The 26,421-nt window shown below is 41.6% G+C and overlaps 1 protein-coding gene across 10 annotated transcripts in view; it reads right to left on the reverse strand.

Annotated features, from left to right (window-relative positions):
• Ppp6r2 (protein phosphatase 6 regulatory subunit 2) overlaps positions 1-26,421 on the reverse strand; it is a 96,657-nt gene that overhangs the window by 51,137 nt on the left and 19,099 nt on the right. For 3 of the 10 annotated variants that reach the window (XM_013362718.4, XM_040276290.2, XM_078052308.1), the window contains exon 1: positions 2,238-2,261. The exons of 1 other annotated variant lie outside the window; for it this stretch is intronic. The gene's annotated coding sequence lies outside the window, so the exon portion shown is untranslated. Of the gene's footprint in view, positions 1-2,237; positions 2,290-16,869; positions 16,964-26,421 lie in introns of those variants that run through there. 6 more of the 10 variants (XM_078052311.1, XM_078052312.1, XM_078052315.1 and 3 more) reach the window with 6 other exon arrangements.

Here is a 26,421-nt window from a genome sequence, read left to right on the forward strand (position 1 = left end):
ATTATGTGGGTTAGTCTGTGTGTCCTCTATTCTGTACCATTGATCTAATACTAGAAAAACTAGGGATAACAGGAACATATCTCAACATCGTAAAAGATATCTACGCTAAGCCCCAGACCAACATCATTCTAAATGGAGAAAAATTCAAAGCATTCCCTCTAAAAACTGGAACAAGACAGGGATGTTCTCTTTCATCACTTCTATTTAATATAGTTCTTGAAACACTGGCCTGAGCAATTAGACAAAAGAAATTAAAGAGATATGGATAGGTAAAAAAGAACTCAAATTAGCACTATTTGCGGAAAATATGATTCTATACCCAGAAGACCCCCCCAAAAAAAATTGCACCAGAAAACTTCTAGAACTAGTAAATGAATTCAGCAAAGTAGTAGGATACAAGATCAACACCCAAATCAAAGGCAATTCTGTATATCAGTGACAAATCCTCTGAAAGGGAAATGAGGAAAACTACCTCATTTACAATAGTATCAAAAAAAATAAAATACTTGGGATTCATCTTAACGAAAGAGGTGAAAGCCCTCTACAATGAAAACTACAGAGTGATAAAGAAAGAAATTAAAGAAGATCTTAGAAGATTGAAAGATCTCCCTTGTTCTTGGATAGGCAGAATTAATATTGTCAAAATGATCACACTACCAAATGCACTAAACAGATTTAATGCAATTCCAATCAAACTCCCAATGACATTCCTCATAGAAAATAGAAAAAGCAGTCATGAAATTCATCTGGAAAAATAATAAGAGACCCAGAAGAGCTAAAGCAATCCTTAGCAAGAAGAGTGAAGCAGGGCTAGGGATGTGGCTCAAGCGGTAGCATGCTCGCCTGGCATGCGTGCAGCCTGGGTTCGATCCTCAGCACCACATACAAACAAAGATGTTGTGCCCGCCGAAAAACTAAAAAATAAATAAATATTAAAAAAAAAAAGAAGAGTGAAGCAGGTGGCATGACTGTACTAGATCTTAAACTACACTACAGAGCAATACTAACAAAAGTAGCATGGTACTGGCACCAAAATAGGCTTGTAGACCAATGGTACAGAATAGAGGTTAGAGTGTGAATTTATCTGATCAAAACTTTTTAAAAATCCCATGTGCCTGGAACTAAAGACAATAGTGGCTCCTTATTCATGGAAGATACAGCCTAAGATGCCCAGCAAATGTACCAAGTACTATATGTACTGTGTTCTTTCCTATATCCATAAACATTTTTTTTTTTGGTGGGTACTGGGGATTGAACTCAAGGGCACTCGACCACTGAGTCACACCCCCAGACAGGGTCTCAGTGAATTGCTTAGCACCTTGCTCTTGCTGAGGCTGGCTTTGAACTCTTTTTTTTTTTTTTTTTTTTAAAGAGAGAGTGAGTAAGAGAGATAGAGAGAGAGAGGGAGTTTTTTAATATTTATTTTTTTTTAGTTTTCGGCGGACACAACATCTTTGTTTGTATGTGGTGCTGAGGATCGAACCTGGGCCACATGCACGCCAGGCGAGCGCGCTACCACTTGAGCCACATCCCCAGCCCCTGGCTTTGAACTCTTGATCCCCGTCTCAGTCTCCCCAGCCACTGGGCTTACAGGTGTGTGCCACTGCATCTGGTTATACACATACTTTTGGAAGCTTTATTTATAAATTAGATACAGTAAAAGATGAACAATAATGAAATAGAACTATAATAATATGCTATAAAAATTATGTTAATGTGGTCTGTCTCCAAATATCTTATTGTATTAACTTATTCATATCTTTACTGTATTTATGCTGCTGCTTCTTGTGATGTGAGACGATATCAAGGAAGCATTTTACAGCTGTCTTTGGAATATGCAAATTACCAGCATCACAGCTATTGAACTTTGGAGCCATTAGTAAGTACAATAAGGGTTACTTGAACACAAGCACTTTGATACCACAGTCAATCTGATAACTGGGATGCTCTAAGTAAAAAATGGGCAGGTAATATGCACAGTGTGGATATACAGGACTAAAGGGAAATTCATGTCCTGGGCAGGATGGAGCTAAACTGAATGAGACTTTATCATGCTACTCAGAATGGGAAGCGATTTAAAACTTATGAATTGTTTATTTCTAGAATTTTCCATTTAGTATTTTTAGAGTACAGTTGACCATGTAGCTGAGGTAGCTGAAACCTCAGAAAGCAAAATCATGAAAGACAAAACCAGTAAGTATGGGCTGGGGATGTGGCTCAAGCGGTAGCGCGCTCACCTGGCATGTATGTGTGCAGCCCGGGTTCGATCCTCAGCACCACATACCAACAAAGATGTTGTGTCCTCCGAGAACTAAAAAATAAATATTAAAAATTCTCTCTCTCTCTCCCTCTCCCTCCTCTCACTCTCTCTTAAAAAAAAAAAAAAAAAAACAGTAAGTATGATGATACACAACTGTGATCCCAGACACTTGGGATGTTGAGGTAGGAGGATATGCTTAAGGCCAGTCTGGGCAACTTAGGGAAACCCTGTTTCAAAATAAAATATTTACAAAGAGCTGGGATACAGCTCAGTGATTAGAGTGCCTCTGGATTCAATCCCCAGTGCCAGACACACACACACACACACACACACACACACACACACACACACACACACAAAAGAAATATTTACAACTGGATAACAAAAATGTTAGTTTTGGAAAAAATTTGTGAGGCATAGTAGCACTTTATAAAACAATGTATTCATGTTTCAAATATACTTATCATGATATAAGGTTTAAACTAAAACCAACTATGCTATTCAGTTAAGTTAGAAATCACCATCAGTGCAAATAAACAAAACAAAAAAAATAAATAAACATAATAAAAGAATAAACATAATAACATGAATCAGTATTGAAACTTTAAAAAGTAAGATAAAATAAATTAAAATCTCATTCTTTGGGAAAAAGATGATATATTCTCAGTCCACACCTCTGGAGTTGGCAGATGATAAGAAGGCCAGCAGGTGAATGCAAGAGGCCCCACACTTCAGGCAGCAAAGGGCTGGCTCTGGTCACAGGACCACGTCCCTGCCTGGCCTGGCAGGCCCCTCCAGCGGCAAGAGTATGCAGCACACACGTGAAAACCACACACACTTAGAGATTACATGGGCAGCACGGAAGACTCACAGAAAACAGAATCAGGCCCACAGCACAGTATATCGATGTGATTAAACGCACACACCAAACAACATGGGCCACAGGACTATGGTCAGAACGCAGACTCCAGGACCTCCACGAGGGAGAGGAGCTGCTCTGACTCACCTGCAAGCACGACCGCTCTGCCCTGCCCCGAGGTGCAGGGAGGACAGTGGGAGAACAGCAGTGCTGGACTCGTAGCTGGACCCTACCTGTTGAGCCTCTATGCCCCCAGCAGACCTACCCCCCAACAGGACAAGGGTGCAGCTAGAGGGCTTCCCTCTCCACAGCTGTGGCAGGGGCCAATGGCTGCTGAGCACATTCCTGGAAAGGAACCAGCGGGTGAAACTGGAATTTCTACCTCAGTACTGTTCTTAGGTGGCCTGGGGTTTCTTTCGATTTTTACATATTCTTTCATTTTTAACTTATTTTGGGAATTTCATAAATATCCGAACTAGCAAGAACAGTGTAAGGGTGATAAACCCTGAGTGCCCATTCACCTTGCAGCAGTCAGACCTGGCCACCTGGTGTTGCTCAGACTGTGTCCTGCTGGGCCATTTGGGAGTAAACCCCAGACACCAGGCCATCCCATGACCCATACTTGTCTTCTAGTACCATGAACTGGTGCATGAGTCTGTCCCAACACCTGTCAGGCTTGGCAGTGTGAGTGGCGGACTTGCTTTTCCCACTGGCAGGGGGCAGGGTGGGGGTGTCTCGCTGGCATTGCCACCTGCAGACTTACTGAGAGTCCACCTTTGTGCTGCTCCACTGAGGACAAGGACTGGATGCTGTGAAATGCTGATACCACAGGCCCTGGGACACACATGCTGTCTCTGAATCAGAAATTCCCTTCAGGGTAGGCTTAGGTCATACACTTTATATTCAGTCAAAGATTCCTGAGGACTTAAATACAGAACATTTTTTTTTTTTTGAGGAACTAGGGATTGAACACAGGAGTGCTGTACCTCTGAGCTTCACTCCCCACCCCTTTTTAAAATTTTTATTTTGAGTAAAGGTTTCCTTAAGTTGCCAGGCTGGCCTCAAACATGAGATTCTCCTGCTTTGATCTCCCAAGCTGCTGAGATCATTGGCGTGTGCCACCACACCTGGACAGACCGAATCTTATACAACAAAGACCAAAATTAACCCCAGTTGCTAGAGGTGCAGCTCAGAAGTGGAGCACTTGCCTAGCCTGTGGGAGGTCTTGGTCAGTCTCCAGAACCACAGGCAAACAGAGTCGTTCTGTTGCTCACTTAATCTCAACTTCTGAAATGTGAGATGACAAGGAAGCCGACATCGTGTGTGCACCTAAATTACCAAACAGTTCAGTGAGGATGTCACCTCCAAACAGGAACAAGACAGGCCAGGTCTCCTGACAAGAACTGCCCCTCTGTTCCTCACCATGGCCAGGGCCTGTCCAGGGTCAGCTGAGCTCAGTGGTATAAGACTCGGGGATCTGCAGATGTGCAGGTTCGAAGCTTTCTTCTTTTAACTCAGAGACCTAATGGGGCTACCAACCTTTTAGCTTTACCAAGCAAAAAAGGGAAAGGGAAAAAGAAAAGGAGACACAAGGGAGAAAAGGCAAGAAACAAGATAAACCCACTGTCTACAATCATCTTGATTTTAGAATTTTTTTTGGTGTGTGCGTGTGTGTGTGTGGTAGGGATTGAACCCAGGGTCTTGTGCATGCAAAGCAAGTACTTTACCAACTGAGCTATGTTCCCAGCCCCAAGAAGGACTTTTTTAAATATTTAAAAAAAGGCATGCCATGGACTGGGGTTGTGGTTCAGCAGTAGAGCGCTCACATAGCAAATGCGGGGTGTTGGGTTCCATCCTCAGCACCACATAAAAATAAATAAATAAATTTCATTTTATTGTACTGTATCCAACTTCAACTAAAAAACAAACAAACAAAAAGCAGGCCATAATCTTAGGATTGAGGATGTTCTACTTTGATTTAAAAAAACTACCCTTATTTTATGCTCATCTCACCAATTTTACAGACCAGTACTTGAGAACTCTGTTTACATTACCACTGATACTTGAAATAAAATTGGGTTACTCTGGATTGGCCATCTGCTTCACGAGCTTTATCAGTACCCTTTGCTACTGTTATGGTTTGGATGTGAGGTGTCCCTCAAAGCTCACGTCAGACAACACAGAAGGTTCAGAGGAGAAACAACTGGATTGTGAGAGTCTTAACCCACTCAGTGAATTAATCCCCTGATAGGGGTTGACTGAGTGGTGAGTGAAGTGACAGGGTGTGGTGGAGGGGTGGGCTCTGGGTTGTGGTTTTGGGTTATATATTTGTATCCAGCAAACGGAGTCTCTCTCTGCTTCCTGATCGTCGTGTGCACTGCCTCTCTCTGCACACTCTCCACCAGGGTGTTGGGCTTCACCTCGAGCCCCGAGGAACAGACCTGGTCTTCTGTGGACTAGGACCTCTGAAACCGCGAGCCCTCAAAATTTTTTTCCTCCTTTATAGTTCCGCTGGTCAGATCATTTAATCACAGAGTGAAAAAGCTGACTAAAACAGATACACATTAAATTAAAAAAAAAAACAACTTATTGCACTTCTATCAGTCATCCATGCACTTTAAGGAACAATACTCAACAATGAAAGCCCAGGAGCACCTTTCAGAGTTCCTTGCATCAGCACAGGTTCAGCTGCAGCCGACTTCACGGTCAGAGGAACTGGTAAACTGGTTCCAGAGCATTCTCAGATAGCACCGCTTCCCCAAATGTCCTCATCCAGCAATCGCATCCTACTCTCTACAGAGACACTTACAAGAGAGAAGGCTATCCTTTACTTCCCTGGATGACACAGACCACTTGACACATCCTTAGAACAAGAGCTGGCTCCTGCCCTGGCTGGTCTAGGAGGATCCCTCCCCTCCAACAGTCCCTGGGACTACCAGCACCTTCAGCACTCTTACCCAAGCCAAGCGAAAGGAACTTGAGGTTCCACTTCTTTATTTACTTTGTCAGGTGGCAGAACCACCAGACAGAAGGTAGATTTCAAACAGAAATGTTGCCCACACGACCCTATTGTTCCAAGAAAGAGCCCATCAAAACAGAACATTCTGTAATGGAGACAGTCGTTAAGAGAAAATTGGAGTCTAGTACCATATGACCTGTCAGGCCACAAAAGGACTCTTATTTTTTTCTTTAAAGACTTATAGTCAAAGTCCTGGTTTTGTATGTGACCTAAGACCAGGAACTGGTAAACTGAAAGTGTGAGGGCTACATAACCCCTCCCACCTGTTTTCTCAGAACCTCCACCACAGAGCCGTGGTGAGGTCTGACTGAACAGAACTCTACACCAAGGCCTGGAACAGCTCCCTGCACACTCCACTCAATGACCCTCAGCACAAAGAAGTGACAGCGAAGGGGCCCTGCACACACCGAGGTCGGGCTTTGATGGCTCACTCTCTTCCCAGCCCCACTCCCAGGGCATCAGGCTGGCAGCTGTTGTCAGCTGCCCCACAGTCCCAACTCCGCAGAACCCAAGATCTGCTTTCTGCCCCAGAGAGCAAGGTCAAATCCTCACATTTGACACTCTACTAGGTCAAATGTGAGGATTCCACCTGGTCCGACAGAAAAAGCAGCATGAGCCGGTGGGGACGAGTACCTGTGCTCAGAGGCAAACACAGCACGTCTACTCTGGGCACAGACTCCTGGGGAAAAAATACCCCTCCCAAAAACAAACCCCTTATTTTAAAAAGGGGGTAAACAGGTGAACAAAAACCCAAAGTCAGAGGTAAAAAGAATAGCCACAAATGTAAAGGTAAATTAAAATAATCGTGAAAGGATACTTTACCTAAGTCTATGTTAATGAATTCAAAGAAATCCTAAGCCATCTGCAGTTGTGGAAGCACAGCCACCTTGGCCCTGTGCACAAGTGGCTCAGAGGGATCTGCTGGGGAAGGAGTGCACGCCTGTCCCCAGAACAGACAGCTCCTTTAGGAGTTTTGACCCAGTCTTCCCTTCTCTGGGTCAAAACTCCAGGCCTGACACATAGTTAGCATCTTTTACGGATCTGCTGACTAAACAAATAAATCGATTTTTTCTCAAACCCCACAGTGCACGAGCAAGCCAGACAGACTCTGCAGGGGTGCCTCCAGGCAGGGTGGGAAATCCCACTGGTCCCCGGCATTTACTCTCTGTCGTCAACAGCAGCACCTTCCTTAAACCCACGTTTTCCACCTTCCTTGCAGCCATCTGTAGTTATGCGACCAAACTCTAGTCAATGACATGGGAGAGGAAGGAACCAGAACCCAAGTTCTCACTTGGCATGAGAGCTCCTGTGGTTCTTGTGACCCTTCTGTCCCTGGGAGCAAGAGGCAAAGCAGCTATTGTGGATCCACAGATTGAGGAAAGGTGACTACCAGACCAATCTTTGTGAGAAAGAAAGGCCCCACTCAAGCCAGTGGTCTCCGGGATCTCTTTATAGCAGCTCAGTCTGTACCTTAATATAATCCAAACAACGTTCCTAACTTTTTCACCTGTGAACTAATATTTTTCAAGAAGTTCTAAGAGTCATTCAACAAGCCTGGCATATAAGTGCTCAACAAGTACAACAAGGTGCCACATAATGACATCTCAGTCAATGACAGACAGCATGTACAGCCTGGCCTCATAAGATCATATCACCTAGTGATGTTGCAGCCATCTTAATTGTATAAGGGCATTCCACACTGTTTGCACACAATGAAATCACCAGGTGATGCATTTATCAGAATACATCCCAAAGCAAGCTGACTAACTCAATTTACTGAAAGAAGAAAGGAGGGATATGATGTCACTGACGCCTACTGTAAACTCAACAGTGTTCATTGCCTCCGCTTTTAAAACTAATACTTGTCCCTCATCTCCCAGTGACAGAGAAACTAAAGCCCTGTATGGCTATGTATCTTAAGCACAGCAAGATGATGAGATATGAAAAATGACAAACCCTAAAATAGTGTGGCTTGGGAAGAGAGAGTGAGGACGAAGGCCACACATTGATAATAATATTGATCCTTTCCCAATACCTCCTTTCTCAGTGCTGAGACAATGCCTAGAAGCGAAGCAAACATCACCCAGTGGCAAGACCATCTCTGGGGAGGAGATACCCATCAAGCCTAGATTGGCAGTCTCTCAGAGGATGCCAAAGAGATCCTTCTCAAAATAAATCCTTTGCCGGGATGGGGTTGTGGCTCAGTGATAGAGTGCTTGCCTAGCATGTGCAAGGTGCTGGGTTCCATCCTCGGCACCACATCAAAATAAATAAATAAAATAAAGGTATTGTGCCCAATTACAATAAATAAATAAATAAGTGTGTGTGTGGGGGGGTACACAAATAAATAAATCCTTTTCCAGTGACAGTACGATGGGACCCTGGAGGGAAAGAGATGAACACTGACCCCAGGCCCTGCATTAGACACACTCTGTCAATAATCAAGTCACCTCTCAGTGTAACCGTATCAGCACAGACTCCCCCTTTGGCAGGGAGCTCATTTTCGGGTGCCCCTTGGTGCTCTCATGAAGCAGATGGATAGAAGGGACGGGCAGACTCCCTCAAGTCCTTAGGTCAGTTTCGTTGCTAAAGAAAGGCTCTGCTGATCCCTGAAGTTTGCATCTGGTCCAGTCCTTTTGTGCTAACAGATGAGCTGAGAAGGTTGTGTACTATTTATTCTCCTTCTCAAGGAACTCAGAACAAGAAGCTAAGAAACAAAACACAACTGGGCAGCAGCCAGGAGGTCCTTCCTGAGCACCAAGAGAAGCAAACTCCTTTCCTAAGGTTGGATGTGATTCTTTGGTCTTCAGTTGTATGTTTGGGAAATGTAGGTAACTCATAAAATTAATTGATTAAATGAATTTTTTTAAAAGAGAGAGTGAGAGAGAGAGAATTTTTTTAATATTTATTTTTTAGTTATTGGCGGACACAACATCTTTGTTTGTATGTGGTGCTGAGGATTGAACCCGGGCTGCACGCTTACCAGGCAAGTGCGCTACCGCTTGAGCCACATCCTCCACCTAAATGAAATTTTTTAAAAAATGAAATTAGCCAGGCACGGTGGCCCATGCCTGTAATCTCAAGAGACTCGGGAGGCTGAGACAGGAGGATCACAAGTTCAAAGCCAGCCTCAACAATGGTGAGGTGCTTAGCAACTCACTGAGACCCTGTCTCTAAATAAAATACAAAATTAAAGCTGGGGATATGGCTCAGTGGTCAAGTGCCCCCAAGTTCAACCCCTGGTACAAAAAAAAAAAAAGAAATTAAAAATATAGTCAATTTTTTTCCAAAATAGAATGAGATTTCCAAAGGAACTCATGATGAAAGAGCATGCTATCCCAGAACCACAGGCAAAAACCAATACACTGAGCAAACCTACCAATATCAAGGTGCTTTTCCTTCCCAGTGCTGGGACTCAGACACGGGCCTTCCATATCAAAGGCAGGCAAGCACTCTTCCACTGAGTGACGTCCCCAACCCTAACGTTCATTGTTAATCCTTTCTTGAATTCGTTGTTAATCCTTTCTTGAATCTCAGTTCTTCACCGGGGCCATTGTTTGGGGGGGAGGGGAGAGGCAAAAGGACAGCCAGTGAAGGTAATAAATAATCGGGCCCAATCAGAAATATGGGGGCTTATTCAAGAGGAAAGAAAATAAAACACTAACATCTCCAAAGCCCTTCTCCCCCTCTCCCATCTGTGGCCGTGTTTCAGGGAGACGTTCCTCCCTGCAGGGACTGTGGGAATTGTCCCTGAAGCACCTCCTGGGTGGCTCCTTTCCTGCCCATTTGGCAGATGTGGAGAGGCACCCCTGGAAGGCTTCTTTCCCACCTTTTGGTCACTATCATTTAGACAAGATAAAGGGGGAAGGAAGGTGTGAGAACCAAGGGGTAGGACACCCCCACCTCCTCAGACACCCAGCTCTGAGGCCCCTTCTCTTCAGAGAAGTCCACCTCTGTTCTACCTTTATTGTTTTTTTTTTTCTGTGTCTTTTTTTTTAAATTTTTTTATTGGTTGTTCACAATATTACAATATCATATTTCATACATTAGATTGAAGTGGGTTATGAACTCCCAATTTTACCCCAAATGCAGATTGCAGAATCACGTCGGTTACACATCCACAATTTTACATAATGCCCTATTAGTAACTGTTGTATTCTGCTACCTTTCCTATCCCCTACTATCCCCCTCCCCTTCCCTCACATCTTCTCTCTCTACCCCATCTACTGTAATTCATTTCTCTCCTTGTTTATTTTCCCATTCCCCTCACAACCTCTTATATGTAATTTTGTATAGCAATGAGGGTCTCCCTTCGTTTCCATGCAATTTCCCTTTTCTCTCCCTTTCCCTCCCATCTCATGTCTCTGTTTAATGTTAACCTTTTCTTCCTGCTCTTCCTCCCTGCTCTGTTCATAGTTGCTCTCATTATATCAAAGAAGACATTTGGTATTTGTTTTTTAGGGATTGGCTAGCTTCACTAAACATAATCTGCTCTAGTGCCATCCATTTCCCTGCAAATTCTATGATTTTGTCATTTTTTATTGCTGCGTAGTACTCCATTATGTATAGATGCCACATTTTTTTAATCCATTCATCTATTGAAGGGCATCTGGGTTGGTTCCACAGTCTAGCTATTGTGAATTGTGCTGCTATGAACATAAATGTGGCAGTATCCCTGTAGTATGCTCTTTTAAGGTCTGTTCTACCTTTAAATAAAATCTGCTTTCTATGCTTGCCTCAGTGTTTCTTGGGTGTTCAACCTTCAATATCTGGGGAAATGGAACTTGGCCCTGATTCTCATCAGTGGCATCAGTTTTCTGCCTAAGACCCACCCTTTGGAATTATATTTGGTAAAGGGCTATGTTTTAGTCCATTCCTGCCAAGTAGCAGACAGGGAGATTGATAAGCAACGCATGTATTTCCCGTCATGCTGGAGGCTGGGAAGTCTAAGATCCAGGCATCACTGGACAGGGTGTCTGCTACGGGCCTCTTCCTCACAGAGGTGCTCCTTGGTGCTCTCATGAGGCAGATGGATAGAAGGGACGGGCAGACTCCCTCAAGTCCTTAGGTCAAGCTGCAGCTCTCATCCACCAGAGTAAAGCCCGTGTGCATCAATCCCCTCCCACAGGACCCGCCTCTTAACGCCACGGCACCAGGGATCAAGTGCCAACCTGATTTTGAGAGACACACACTTAACCACAGCTGGGTGTTAGTAACAAATTCAATTTCTGTTTTCCTTAAAATGTCTTTATTTCATCCTAATGCTTCTTTTCTTTGCCTTTCAGAAGAAGCATGTCACTGAGACTCGCCCCTATTCTTGAAAGACAGTTTTGCCTGGTAGGAAGTGAAGGTCAGCCATTGTTGCTCTCAGAATGAGGGAGACTTCATCCCACTGTTGCACCTGGCATGCTACAATGTGGGTGTGAAGTGTTCCCCAAAGGCTCCTGTGCGAAAGACTCTGTCACCAGCCTTTGGCACTACTGGAAGGTGACAACCTTTAGGAGGTAATACCCAATGGAAGGAAGTTAGGTTACTGACGTGGTGCTCTTGGAGAGGACACTGGGACCCAAGCCCCTTCCTTTCTCTCTCTCCTTATATCCAGTCACCACATGCTCTCTTGCACGATATTCTGTCTCTCCACAGGCTCCAAAACAATGTGGGCAACAGTACAGGAACTGCAACCTCAGAAACTAAGAGCCAAAATAATCTTTCCTCCTTTTGTTTTATCTCAGATATCTTGTCACAAGCAATAAAAACTAACACAAACCGTCCTCTTAACTATGGCTCAAATTAAGTTAATCTGTCTTCTTCCTCTGGTTTAAGATCCCTTTCTGTCTTTGGTGCTTTGATGTTTTATTCTGTTTTGACTAGCTTTAATTTTTTTATTTATTCATTCTCCTTATGATTCATCATTCGTTTTCTTGAATCTGAAGACTTGTTGTTTTCACCAATTGTAGAAAATCTTTAGCTTTTATCTTCTCAAATAATAAATCTGACTGTTCTCTCTTCTCCTTTTATTTTTATTTTATTTTTTTTAGAGAGAGAGAGACAGAGAGAGAGAGAGAGAGAGAGAGAGAGAGAGAGAGAGAGAGAGAGAGAGAGAGAGAATTTTAATATTTATTTTTTAGTTCTCGGCGGACACAACATCTTTGTTGGTATGTGGTGCTGAGGATCGAACCCGGGCCGCACGCATGCCAGGAGAGCGCGCTACCACTTGAGCCACATCCCCAGCCCCACTCTCTCTTCTCCTTTTAGAACACCAAAAAATTTTACATTAGATATTCTCCCTCCATGCTCCATGCCATGGAACCTCTATTCTGTATTTTTAAAATTTTTTTTAGTTGTAGATGGACATAATACCATTATTTTATTGATTTATTTTTTTTGCGGTGCTGAGGATGGAACCCAGTGCCCCACATGTGCTAGGCGAGAGCTCCACCACTGAGCCACACCGCCAAACCCTCTCCTGTATTTTTTGCTATGTTCTCTGCTTCATTCAGTGCAATTCCTCTGACCTGTTTTCTGGTTCACTGTTTTTCTCTTTGCTGCGTGTAATTTGTTGTTAACCCTACACATTAAATTCTTTTTGACATGGGCTTTTGCTACATTGCTCAGGCTGGTTTCAAACTCCTGGGCTGAAACAACCCTCTGCCATAGTCTGCCACCGCTGTGCCCAGCTCTTCTGATACCTGAAGCCCAGAGGGGCTGTTTCTGCTGGTTCTAACCGATGGTGCCTTTTTTCCGGGTGTGCCTTGTCATTTTTGTCTGTGGACTACTAATCATTGTCCTAATAAAAATTATCAGTAGGGTTTTTTGTATCTTAGGATGAAGATAACTTTCTCCATCTCCTGCAGGATGCCTGAAGGCATTATCAAGCCAAAACACCATAAATTCAAGCTTGATTTTCCTGAACCACCACAAAGTATAAATCCAGGCTCAAAATCCTAATAAAAGTTAATCCATAACAGACAGATTTACCCCTTTTCTTTTTTCCTTCTAAGTGCAGGAAAAGATAGCCACCTGGGGACAGGGACTGGAGTGAGGGCACAGGCCTCAGTGTATGCTAACCCTGAGGATATGGCCCTCCAGAGTTCCAGCGAGTGTAGGGAGTCTGCTGGAGGCTTTCTACCTTGAGAGGCCACAGAGCCTAACTACTCTTCTTGCCCTATAAACCCTCTAAAAACCAAAAGCTCCACTCTGTCCAGATGAGCAAGTGCCCTCGGAGCACCGGCAGACTCCACCCTGTGGAGCTGCCTACCAGCTCTTACATCCTGGTAGACATCCTGAATGATCTTTATTGTATTGAGTTCTCAGCTCCTACATTTTGATTTAGAAGTTCCTTTAATATGTTCAGTTCTTAGATTGTTTTTGTTGTTGTTGTTGTAGGTGGACACAATGCCTTTATTTTTATTTATTTATTTTTATGGGGTGTTCAGGATCAAACCCAGTGCCTCACCGGCACTAGACAAGCACTCTATCACTGAGCCACAATCTCAGCCTTTTTAGATTTTTTTAAATATTTATTTTTCAGTTTTTGGTGGACACAACATCTTTATTTTGTTTTTATGTGGTGCTGAGGATTGAACCCAGCACTCAGCGCATGCCAGGCAAGCACGTTACTGCATGAGCCACATCCCCAGCCCGTTAGATTATTTTTCAATCCAACCATTTAAATTGTTTTCCATAGGCTGGAGGAAAATTATATTCTCTCATCAATTTCAGGAATTATACTACTCTCTAGTAGCTTCTATTCATACTGGTATCTGTTGTCAGCTTAGTTGGTATTCCCTTTTTTAAATTTTTTATTAGTTATTGAGGACCTTTATTTATTTATTTGTTTATATATGGTGCTAAGAACCGAATCCAGTGCCTCACACATGCTAGGCAAGTACTCTACCAATCCCAGCCCCGGAAGGATTTTTCTTTTAATATTTATTTAGTTGTAGATGAATACAGTATCTTTATGTATTTTTTTTTTTTTAATGCGGTCGTGAGGATTGAACCCAGTGCCTCCTACATGCGAGGCAAGCACTTTTACCACTGTGCTACAGCCTCAACCCCTGGTATTCCCTTTTAGATAATCTAACTTTTACCTCTAGCTTAATATCTTCTTTTTATCTTTGGTGTTATATAATTTCAATGTATGGATATGAGGTTTGGGTTTTTTAAAATTTTTTTTATTTTTTTTTTAAATTACTTGGGACATATCATGCTTCATAAATCTATGGATTTGTGTCTTTTACTAGTTGTTTTTAAAGCTTGAAGTTATTAACACTTAAATAATGCCTCGTCTCTCTCTCTCTTTTTTTTTTTGGGGGGGGGGGTGCTATGGATTAATCCCAGGGCCATGGTCATGGCCATATGCATGTGAGGCAAACATTCTACCAACTGAGCTATATCCCCAGCCCCTTCCCATATGTTTTTAATCTGGAATTCCAACTTCATTTTACAACATCTTTCTTTCTTTTTCTTTTTTTTATTTTTGTACTGGGATTGAACCCAGGGGTACTTAACTACTGAGCTACATTACCAGCCATTTTTATTTTTTTATTTTGAGACAGGGTCTAAGTTGCTCAGGGCCTTGCCAAGGTACTGAGACTGGCCTTGAACTCACAATCCTCCTACCTCAGCCTCCTGAGTCGCTGGGATTTACAGGTGTGTGCCAGTTACATCTTTTTATTCTAATGTCTATTTCCTCTCAATGTCACTGTTCACCTCCCATCTCTCAGTGCTGCACTCTGGATAATTTTTTTCAGTTTATGTTCTTTTTACTAATTCAATCTTCATCTGTGTTTAATCTGTTTAGTTTACATTCTTGTCTTTCATTTCTACTTTTTTATAAGTTCTGATTGGGTCATTTTAACACTTCGCTTTTTGTTACTGATTTTTATTCTAGTTTGCATTTATTCAAACATTTCAAACATAATTATTATTTATACTGCATTTGATCATTCAATGTCTGTAGGCCGTGGGACATCTAATTATGTTCTCTTCCTCATAATGAAGTGAGAGAGAGAGAGAATGTGTGCATGTGAGTGTGTATTCTGACTGTAAGCTCAAGTGTACTTAAATTTAATCTGTAGAAATTCTAAGGATCTAGGGCTGGGGTTGTGGCTCAGTGTTGGTGGAGCGCTTGCCTAGCATGTGTGAGGCACTGGGTTCAAGTCTCAGCACCACATATAAATAAATAAAGTCCATTGACAATTTAAAAAATATATTTTTAAATTCTAAGGATCTACACCAAGCAACTTAGAGAGATCCTATCTCTAAATAAAATTTAAAAAGGGCTAAGGATGTGGCTCAGTGATTGAGCGTCACTGGGGTCAATCCTTGGTACAAAAAAGCAGATCTTGTTTGGATCCAATTAGAATGGTCATCTGGAAAAAAATTATTTGTTATTAGGAAAATATGAATATAGACAGATACTAGAAGAAATTAAGGAATTATTATGTTCTCTTATTTGCAATAATAACATGGTAGTTTTATTTTCAAAGATAAAAATTGTCCTTATCTGCTAGGGAGAAGTATTCACAATAAAACAACATTATTTCTGGGATTTGTTTTTAAAATACTTCACCAGAAAACAAGAACTAAAAATATATGAAAGAAGGAAGACAGAAAGAAAGAAAAAGATATCACTGTTAAAACTGGAGGAAGAATACATAGATACATAAAAATACAGAAACATAATTAGTATTTTTAAAGTTCATATAAAAACCAAACAAAAGAAATACTTAATGTTGTGCCAATAACTCAGATATATTAGTATTACCATTTTCTAAAACAGGTAATTGTTTTTATACCTGACATTTCCTAATTGAAATTAATATAACTAAATAACTCAGAATTAACTTTTCAACACTGTATATAGTTTTTTGTTTTGTGTTTTTGGTGGTGCTGGGGATTGAACCCAGGTCCTTGTGAATGTGAGCCAACCACGCTACCAACTGAGCTATACAGTTTTTAAAATAAGGAAATGTTTCTATAATGTTGACTTTAGGCCTGTTTATTCTGATTTTGAACCAATGGTTTGAACATCAAATATACACACACACACACACACACACACACATACACACACACACACATATATAAAATGTTTGGATCCTTTTTATGTCCTCAACTTCTGGGAACATAACATAACATCTTGACAAATTCTGCTTAAGATACATCTTGACAAATTCTGTTCAATGTAAGTTGAAGGAAGAATGGTACCCATGTCCCTGAATAGCATAGTTTGAGAAATGAGTGGCCCTGGAAAAGAGCAAGGCTCCTCCTTAGCTGGCAGCTGCCCTGGTAGCCTGGCCTTCACCAGCCTCCCACTGTAGCCTCCTACTCCAGCCTCCTCCCCATCCAGAATGTCCTCACCAGGAGCTTTTCCATCCCTTTCTTCTGGTCATGACCTCCAAATCTCGTTCTGCAGCCCTGGATTATTCTAGGGAGCTTTTCTCCCAAGCCTTATCCCTGTCTCCCTCCCTCAACATGACTATTTCTTTGATGCCCACTCAGGACAAAGTCACCTCTGTTCTCCCACCCAGGCATCCCATCCAGAAAGGGGGTCAGCACTTTCCTAAGTCCCAAGAATATTTCCTTTTCTTTTTCTTATTTGTTTTTCTTATTTGTTTGCAGTGCTAAGAGGGGAACCTGGGACCCTGTGCCTGATAGGCAAGGGCTCTACCACTGAGCTATACTCTCAGCTCCCCATCACCACCAGTGGATATTTCTAGACACCTTGTACCTTCATTCAAAACCTCTGGTTTTGATACATTTGCTTCTGGCCAAGATGGAATAACAGGAAGCAGATTTATCTTCCCATCTGCAACAACTGAAAAACAGAAAAAGGATACAGTGCATGAAGAAATGGTCTTTAAGACATTGGACATCAGACAATGAAGGATAGTGATCCCTCTAAGAAGGTGAACAATTAAGAGAAGCCCTGTCATTGCCCGGCTCTCTGGTGGAAAAAGAGGCTCAGCCATGACAGGAGAAGAACAGATGAAGCCCAATGTCCCCTCAGTTGAAAAACAGAGCTGGGCAGAGGAAGCCCAAGGTGATAGAGCACAGGAGGGGCAGAGCTGCAGAGAAGCTGGCGCTCTGGAGACCCTCCAAACTTTCACTGAGAACTGAGCAGTGCACATGGTGAAGAGGGTTCCCAGCCAGGGAAGCATCACCCAAGAACTCATAGGGAGCCATCCTCAAAGCCCATACAGGCCAAGGATGGTTCCTCTTCCTGCCAGTCTCCTAACTCACCAGACACTGGACATAGTTCTCAGAAGACCTTTGCCTTGGTGGTAGGGTAAAACTGACCCCTAGATAAAACATTGCTTTTGCTCCACTGAACAAAGTTTAAAAGTAAGACCTACCAGAATGAAACCATTTCAAGTAATTTAGCTTCATCTCAAAACAAAGGTCAAGAACATTTCTAAGAATACAAAAATGCCCAACACCCAAGATAAAATTTATAATGTCTGGGCATCCAATCAAAATTTACCAGTACACAGGAGCAGGAAAACACAAAGCACAGTGAGGAGAAAGTCAAACAAAATCAACTCAGCACTGACACAGATGAATGAATAGACAGGAATTTCAACAGCTGTCACAATGGCTAGTCCCTCCTCAGAGCTCTCTTGAAATTCTGCTCATGTTTCTTTTAGAAAATTACCACACTGCAATAATCTCATTTTTATATTTTTATTTTAGTTGTGAAAGCTTAAAGAATTTAAAGTTACTAAGAAAAGCACATGTATCAAAACATACCCATGTATCAAAACAAAACCAAACAAAAACAAAATCCATGTACTGAGGTTAGTATTAACATTTGGTGATATGTGTCCTACTTAAAAATGAGACATTTCTAATATTGAGGAACCCAGCAATTCATTTGACCTTCTTCTTCCTCAGAGATAATTACTATCTGTAGCCTCCATAACTTTATTTTTTTACTAAAGCTCAACTTCATTTATATTTTATTTTTTTCATTTGCAGATACAGTTCTGAAATTTGGGTATCTTATATTTCAGGTTTTCATACTTGGGATGCTCAATCTATATATTCAATTAATCTCCAAGTGCTTTACAAAATCAATCTATGGGGCTGGGGTGTGGCTCAGTGGTAGAACACTTGCCTCACACAAATGAGGCCCTAGGTTCAATCCTCAGCACTGCATAAATAAACAAATAAATGTGTCCACTACAACTAAAAAAAAATAAGATCCACAATTAACCTATGCTCCCATCTGTTTGTAGTGTTCACCTTCTATAGCCTGCCTACCCTTGGTGTTGTCAGAATTTTTTGTTCTTGTTCTTTGATAAGTGTGAAGTGGAATTCTTGTCTTAATTTACATTTGTGTTATCCCTGAGGCTGAGTATTTTCCAAGGTTTTATTGGTCATTTTGGCTTCTCCTGTGAATTATTCCTCATATCTTTGCCTATTTTGCTACTGGGCAAACTCTTCCTGCCTAAGAGTCCTTTATGTAGCCTAGTTATCAGTTCTCTGTGGATTATACACATGGCAATTTTCTTCTCCCACTCTGTGGCTCAGGGTTTTTTGTTTTTGTGTGTGTGTGGTGGAGATGAATCCAATGCTTTGGGCATGCTAAGCATGTACTCTACCACTGACCCATACCCCCAGCCCACTAGTGGTGTTTTTTTTTGGGGGGTGGGGGTGGGGGTGAAGGTGAGGGGTGGATTGAACCCAGGGCCCGTTGTTACACTCCAGCTATGGCTTGTCTTTTAATCCATCTTTTGATGTAGAGAATTGTTTATCGTAGTAAATTATCATTTTTTTCCTTTATAGTTTGCCGTATTTTTACAAAATTCTTCCTCCTATTTTGAGATGACAAATATATTCTGTACTTCTATCTAAAATTTAATTTTCATATTTACATCTTTTCCCCCTTTTTTAGAGAGCTTTAATTTTACACATTGTAGTTGGGTTCATCCCACAAACACACACATGCATGGAAATCCATTTCAGTTTATAATCCCCTTTTCCCTCCCCCCTCCCCTTCTCCTTCCGCTACTTGACTAAACTTCTTTTTGCTGGGCCATGAATTTGTATTTGATTGGTTCTTTATGTCATTCTATCCTCCCTCCCCTTTCCTTTATTTTACTCTTGCTTCCACATGAGAGAAAACATTGGACTGGTTCTGAGTTTGGCTTACTTCACTTTGCATGATATTCCCCGTCCCCATCATATTTCCATCTTAAATTCAGTGAATGAGATAAAGATCTGACTTTTCACCCAAATGAAGGTGAAAACCCCAGTCCATTTTGCTCCTCACTGATACACACTACACGTCTGTCACAGATGGCGTTCCCACTTACACGGGTCTTGCTCCTAGCTACCTCCTCAGCTGGCCTCACAGCAGGCTCTGAGCGTCTGTTATGGCAGCCCTCCCATTTTGTTTTCCTTTCCACATTATCCTGGTTATTCTTCATACCTCACTTTTATAAGTGAATTTTAGGTTCAGCCCCACAAATTCCATGGAAGAACCTATGAGGAACATGATTAGACTGTGGTGAACTTAGAGATTCAACTTGCAGAATAGCAGAAATAGCAGTGTCACCGCAGTAGTCTTCTGCCTTCGCTCAAGTGTTACTTTGTCTTTTGTAACCTTTTCCATAAAAGCTCTTGCACTTGGCTTTGTTCCACAGGCTCCTGTTACAAACTGGCTCTCCCCTCAACCCCTCCGGACAGTCCTGGTGACTGAACCCAGGGGCCCTTTACCACTGAACTACATCCTCAGACCTTTTTATTTTGAGACACAGTTTCGCTAAACGGCCCAGGCTGGCCTTGAATTTGTGATCCACCTGTCAGCTTCCAGGGTGGCTGGGAGGAGCTGAGATTATAGGCATGTGTCACTGTGCCCAGCACAAACTTGATCTTTTTAAAATCACATTTTTGTGATTGAGCAACTTTGCTAAACTCTCTCATTAGTGTTAAAGCCTTCCAGGTTTTCTAGGTAGCAATCTGGGGCAGTAAGACAGCTTTGTATAAATCTGGCTTCTTTTTCTTTTAAATTATCTGGCCAACCTCTATTGTAAAACTGAACAGAAGCAGTAAGAGTAGATACTCTTATTTTTAAAGGAAATGCATCTCAGATAGCACCACTAAGAGCAGGAGATGCAGCTCAGTGTTAGGGTACCTGCCTGGTGTGCACAAGGCCCAGGATTCAATCTCCAGTTCCTGGGGGTAAAATATTTTTTCACCACTAAACTCTATAATCATAATATTAAGGAAATTATCTGTAACTACTAGTTTTACAAGAGTTTTATACTGAGTATTGAAATCTTTTTAGTTTTTTCTTTTTTCTCTTTAGATATACATGACAGTACAGTGAATTTTGACATATCTGAGTGTTGAAATTTACTGAGTCACTTTTATTTAATTGTAGTGAATAAAATTAACAGATGTGCCAATACTAAGCAATCCTTGCTTTCCTTAAAGACATCCACTTAGTCAGGATATAATTAGTCAGTTGGTTATTTTTTCCTGTATTTATGTTGTAGGTTTTCTTATCTTCCTCAGAATTTATTTGGTCCTTGAGTTTCATCTTTATAAATTCTCAACCATTAATCATTTTGTATAGTATATCTCCCATATTTTTTCTTCCTGCCCTGTTGCTTCCAGGAACACCAATATATATCTTAGGTCTTTTTTTTTTTTTTTTTTGGAGGGGGGGTTACTGGGGATGAGCCCAGGGATACTGCACCACCGAGGCACATCCCAGCCCTTTTAATTTTTTTTAAACATTTCCAATGTGTATTTTATTTTATTTTAGATGTTGATGGATCTCTTTTTTATTCACTTATTTATATGTGGTACTGAGAATCAAACGTATACATGCTAGGCAAGTGCTCTACCACTTGGCCACACCCCAGCCCTCCTGGCCTTGAACTTGTGATCCTCTTGTCTTAGCCTTCTGACATGCTGGGATTACAGGCATGAGCCACTGTACTAATGGGGTCCCTGGCTCTTTTAAACTTTATTTTATTTTGAGACAGGGTCTTGATAAGATGCCCAAGCTAGTCTTGAATTTGTGATGCTTCTGCCTCAACCTCCCCAGAAAAGCTGGTAGCATGTGCCACTGTGCCTGGCTTTTTTTTCATTCTTTTTTATTTATTTTTTACTTATATAAAATATTTACGTGGTTCCAAAGTTAAAATGACAAAAAAGGATTCCCAGCACGGGGGACTCTTCCCTGTACGGAGTGCTGGGGCTATGGGTGGAACAAGATTAACTAGAGAGCCTACAGTTCTGGGAGATGTTAGGGTTCTAACCTAACTGAACACTCTCAGGCATTTGGTTGAGACTACAGGGCCATGCTGTGCTCTGAGTTTCTCCATGATGGACAGAACAGCAGTCCTGCCACCCCACTGTGTAAAGCAGTAGTTTGCCATCAGTTGCTCCATTTTGAGTTTAAGTGCTGAAGTGGAATGACTCCATGCCTTGTTGGTACAAGTAAACCACCACCTGCTAGGCACAACCATAAAGCACAAAGTAATAAGTTAATCATGCTAATAAGAAAAATTACCCATAAACTTACTGAATTAATCAGAAGCACATGGATGCACGGGCATATTAAACTAATATACGAAAATCTGGCCCTTGAGCTCACTGAATACAGCAGACCACCAAATAATGCATTCCCTTCACTAATACCCATAAAAGAAAGGACATGGTGGCACACTGACCGTGTCACCTGGTCACTCCTCACAAGCCTTGCCCAGGAAAATCATCACAAGGACGAACTTCTGAATTTCTTTTTTTTTTTTAATATTTATTCTTAAGTTTTAGGTGGACTCAATATCTTTATTTTGCATTTATGTGGTGCTGAGGATAGAACTCAGTGCCTCGTGCGTGCTAGGCGAGCGCTCTACCATTGAGCCACAACCCCAACCCCAGGAACTTCTGAATTTCTGTCCTCAGGTTTTAGCAGAGTGCAGTTCCTCCTGACCATGAGACCACAAACAGCCCTCTGCAAGCTGACACTAAAGCTGCCATCCTCTGGACCCTGGCCTAGAATAAGTTCCTGCACTCTGACAGCTCTGTACACTGACAAGTTCTTTGGCTGGTTCTTTTTTTTTAATTTTATTTTTCAGTTTTCGGTGGACCCAACATCTTTATTTTATTTTTATGTGGTGCTGAGGATCGAACCCAGTGCCTCGAGCATGCCATGCGAGCGTGTTACCGCTTGAGCCACATCCACAGCCCACGGCTGGTTCTTAATCTTATCTGACCACCTATGGTCACTCTTTGGCCCATATCTGCTCTCTGCCCTTGCTCTCAGTTCAGCCTTCTGAACCCCTGTGGTACCTAAACCGTTCCCTAGACTTTCTGTAACCTGTGTATATAATTGTGTGAAGGATGGTATGTGATTTAAGTGTTGTTGATACTAGAAATTAAGATTGGAATTGGGGCTGGGGATGTGGCTCAAGCGGTAGCATGCTCGCCTGGCATGTGTGTGGCCTGGGTTCGATCCTCAATACCACACACAATGATGTTGTGTCCGCCAAAAACTAAAAAATAAATATTAAAATTCTCTCTCAAAAAAAAAAAAAGAAGATTGGAATAAAAGAACCTGTGATTGTCTGGTGATTCACAAGTACTCGTTGAACTGCCACTGATAAAACTGGTGTAGTCTGTGAATTGTTATTTAATAAATTCTACATTGTAGAAAAACACAAACGTGTTTGGTCTATGTTAATGACAGAGCATGGTCGATACAACTACCAAGAACAAAGGCATGGCCTATGGCTCAGTCCAAAACCAACATAGATTCACCCAAACAAGGAATAAATCTAAGCCTGAGGGGCTGGGGATGTGGCTCAAACGGTAGCGCGCTCGCCTGGCATGCGTGCGGCCTGGGTTCGATCCTCAGCACCACATACAAACGAAGATGTTGTGTACGCCGAATACTAAAAAATAAATATTAAAATTCTCTCTCTCTCTCCCTCCCTCTCTCTCTCTCACTCTCTCTTAAAAAAAAAAAATCTGAAATCTTTAAAAAAAAAAAAAAAAAAAATCTAAGCCTGAAAGGACAAAAAAGATTTTCCAATAATTTATTTGTTCACCAGAATGGAACTCAAGACAAGATACTGCTGGGGGCAGTGCTGCACACCTGTACTTTCTGCTAGGGGAAAAAGGCTGAGGCAGAAAGCCTGAAAGTTCAAGGCCAACTTGGGCAACTTAGAAAGATCTTGTTTCAAAATAAAACACAAGGGCTGGGGTTGTGGCTCAGAGGTAGAGCGCTCCTCTAGCACATGTGAGGCCCTGAGTTCAATCCTCAGCACCACATAAAAATAAATAAAATAAAGGCCTATTTAAATAAATAAATAAAACACAAAACCAAAAAACAAACAAAGGCTGGGGTTTAGTTTAGTTGAAGAACATCCCTGGGTTCAATTGAAAGAAAGAAAGAAAGGAAAAGAAAAGAAAAGAAAAGAAAAGGAAAAAAAAAGAAAAGAAAGAAAGAAAGCCCAGAGCTTAAGACATCTCAGGATGGTAGAATTAACAGAAATGGATTTTGTGGCTTTTTTTTTTTGCAGTGCTGGCATCAAACCCAGAGCCTTGCACACACAATGCAAGCACTCTACCACTAAGTTACACCCCCTAAAAATGGATTTTTTCCCCTGTGTACTGGAGATTGAACTGAGGGAGGTCACTTCACTACTGAGATTCATCCATTCATTCATTCATTCGCAGGGTCTCAATAAATCGCTGAGGCTGGCTTTCTTTGGTCTTGTGATCCTCCTGCTTCAGCCTCCCAAGTCACTAGAATTACAGGTTTGTGCAACCCCATGCAACTTAGAAATGGGTTTTAAAGCAACTATAAAATCAAGAATTTAAAGGAAAAGATGGCCAGAATGAGTGACAAGATAGAGAATCTCACCAGAGAAACAGAACTACTAAAGAAAAAAAAAATGTTATTCTAAAACCAAACAGTATAGTAGCTGAAATCAAAATATATACTAGATAGACTCTATCAAAATGTGGATATTAAGCCAAGCATGACGGCTGCCTTGGGAGGCTGAGGCAGAATGATCACAAACTCAACATCAGTCTGGGCAATTTAGTGAGACGAGACCCTGTCTAAAATAAAAAGGGTTAGGGGTATGGCTAAGTGGCAGAGGCTTTTAAAAACTGAGCAGAGCCAGGCATGGTGGTGTACACCTGCAATCCCAGCCACTTGGAAGGCTGAGGTAGGGGTATCACAAGTTCAAGGCCAGCCTCAGAAACTTAGTGAGACCCTATCTCAAAATGAAAAATAAAAAGGGATGGGGATGTTGTTCAGTGGTGAAGGTCCCTGGGTTCAAGCCCCAGTTTAAAAAAAAAAAAAAAAAGAGCAGAGCCTGGATGACTGTGGGGCAACATGAAGTAGTTTCCAAACCCACAACTGAAAACCAGGATGAGAGAGAACGCAGATCACAGCATGAAGAGACCACAGCCACATTTCGTGAAAGAAACCTGAACACAGAAATCTCACGCCTCCCCTCTCAGTAGACCCTGCTCCCTTCCTCTCAGCACAGATTCAGATTAAGTACCCTTTATTTAAAATAGGCTTGGGACCAGAATTGTTTCAGATTTCAGAATTTTTCAGATTTTGTAACATTTGCATAGACTTTACTGGTGAAACACCCTAATATGAAAATCTGTAATCCAAAATACTCCAATTCTGAAACACTCAAAAAGGTTTCAGGGTCTTAGAATCAGAGAAGTGCGGTTAGAGAAAACGCTACATAGGTCTGCAGAAGTCTCCAAGGGGGAGGAGCAAGAAGAAATGGAAGATAAAGTGACCAGTCCAGAGAAGATAAAGGGGAAAAGTTAAAAGCAAGGTATCCTCAGTGGGACAAAAAAGTCTGAATGTTCATATTTTTAAAGGAGATTACTGAATAAAGGGCAAAACTATTTTGATTTGGGGAGTTAGAGCAAAGATGAAGCACATGCAATTACCTACTGCAGCCCCAGGTAAGACATCATTCCCACTCCACAGGAACTTTATCAACAGGAAACCATCCCTTGTTGTTAACAACCTGACCAGCATGAATTTTCTAATTCTATTATTTCTCCTTAATATCACTTATCCTCTTTTTGTTTCCTTCCATTCACTATGTCATTTGAGACTGACAGCTTTTCAGGGAGTGACAGTGTGTACTATTAATGTGAAGGAATATACCTACTAGGGGATCTGGGCTGGGGATATAGCTCAGTGGGTGGAGTGCTTGCCTAGTATACACAAGGTCCTAGGTTCAATCTCCCAGGGAGGGAGGGAGGGAGGGAGGGAGGGAAGGAAGGAAGGAAGGAAGGAAGGAAGGAAGGAAGGAAGGAAGGAAGGAAGGAAGATTATAGAGGTTCTGATTGGTTTAACAGTGCACTAATGAAGAGGACATGTCAGAGCAACATAAGGAATCTATTTGAAAATATTTGTATATACTCCCCCTAACTCCTGGTATGGAACTGGTTCCAACTAGTAACAAGCCAATTTTATAACTTTAATGTTTTGGCCTTCCTTACTTCATCTTAATTGTGATTACTCTTATTTAATGTTGTATTAATTTATTCTGTATTTTCCTTTTGGATTGTGTAAACCAGAAATTTAAGACCATAAACTGGAAGAAATGTTTAACTGCTCTTGAACTTGAATGGCCTTAAACTTGTTTCAGCTTTAACAACAGGATTTTATTTGGGCAACATTTGCCCATTTTGGTGTAACTTGGGTGACCTCAGTGCTGAACAATGGCTGTTGAAGCTAGTATTCTTACTTAGTTCTGTAGTACTAAGTACCTTTTATTATTGAAGATGTGAGGTATGCAATGTGCATTGACTGCTGAGTGGATTTTTTTTGCCATTTTTATAAACACAACAGTTTTGCACATGTGTACACACACACACACACACACACACACACACAGTTTCATATTTCAGAGCCTTCCTGTAACTACATTTTCCCCCCATACTGGTGATTGAACTCATGAGGGTGCTTTACTAATGAGCTACATCCCAAGTCCTTTTTGGTTTTTATTTGAGACAGGGTCTTAACTAAAGTACTAAGGCTGGATCATACTTGTGATCCTCCTGTCTCTTGAGTAGCTGGGATTACAGGCATGCCCCGAAGCACCTGAAATCTTTTTAATACTAAAAGTAATATGCATTTTCATATTGTTTCCAACCTTTGTTTCACAAAAGAGCACACCACAAATTATATTCTGTTACCATGCCTTTTTCAGACATCCTCCTTTCCCTTCTTGAAGTAACATTTTCACTGATTTTAAATAAACTAAA

The sequence above is a fragment of the Ictidomys tridecemlineatus genome, chromosome 6, assembly GCF_052094955.1.
Source record: "Ictidomys tridecemlineatus isolate mIctTri1 chromosome 6, mIctTri1.hap1, whole genome shotgun sequence".
Taxonomy (NCBI): Eukaryota; Metazoa; Chordata; class Mammalia; order Rodentia; family Sciuridae; genus Ictidomys; species Ictidomys tridecemlineatus.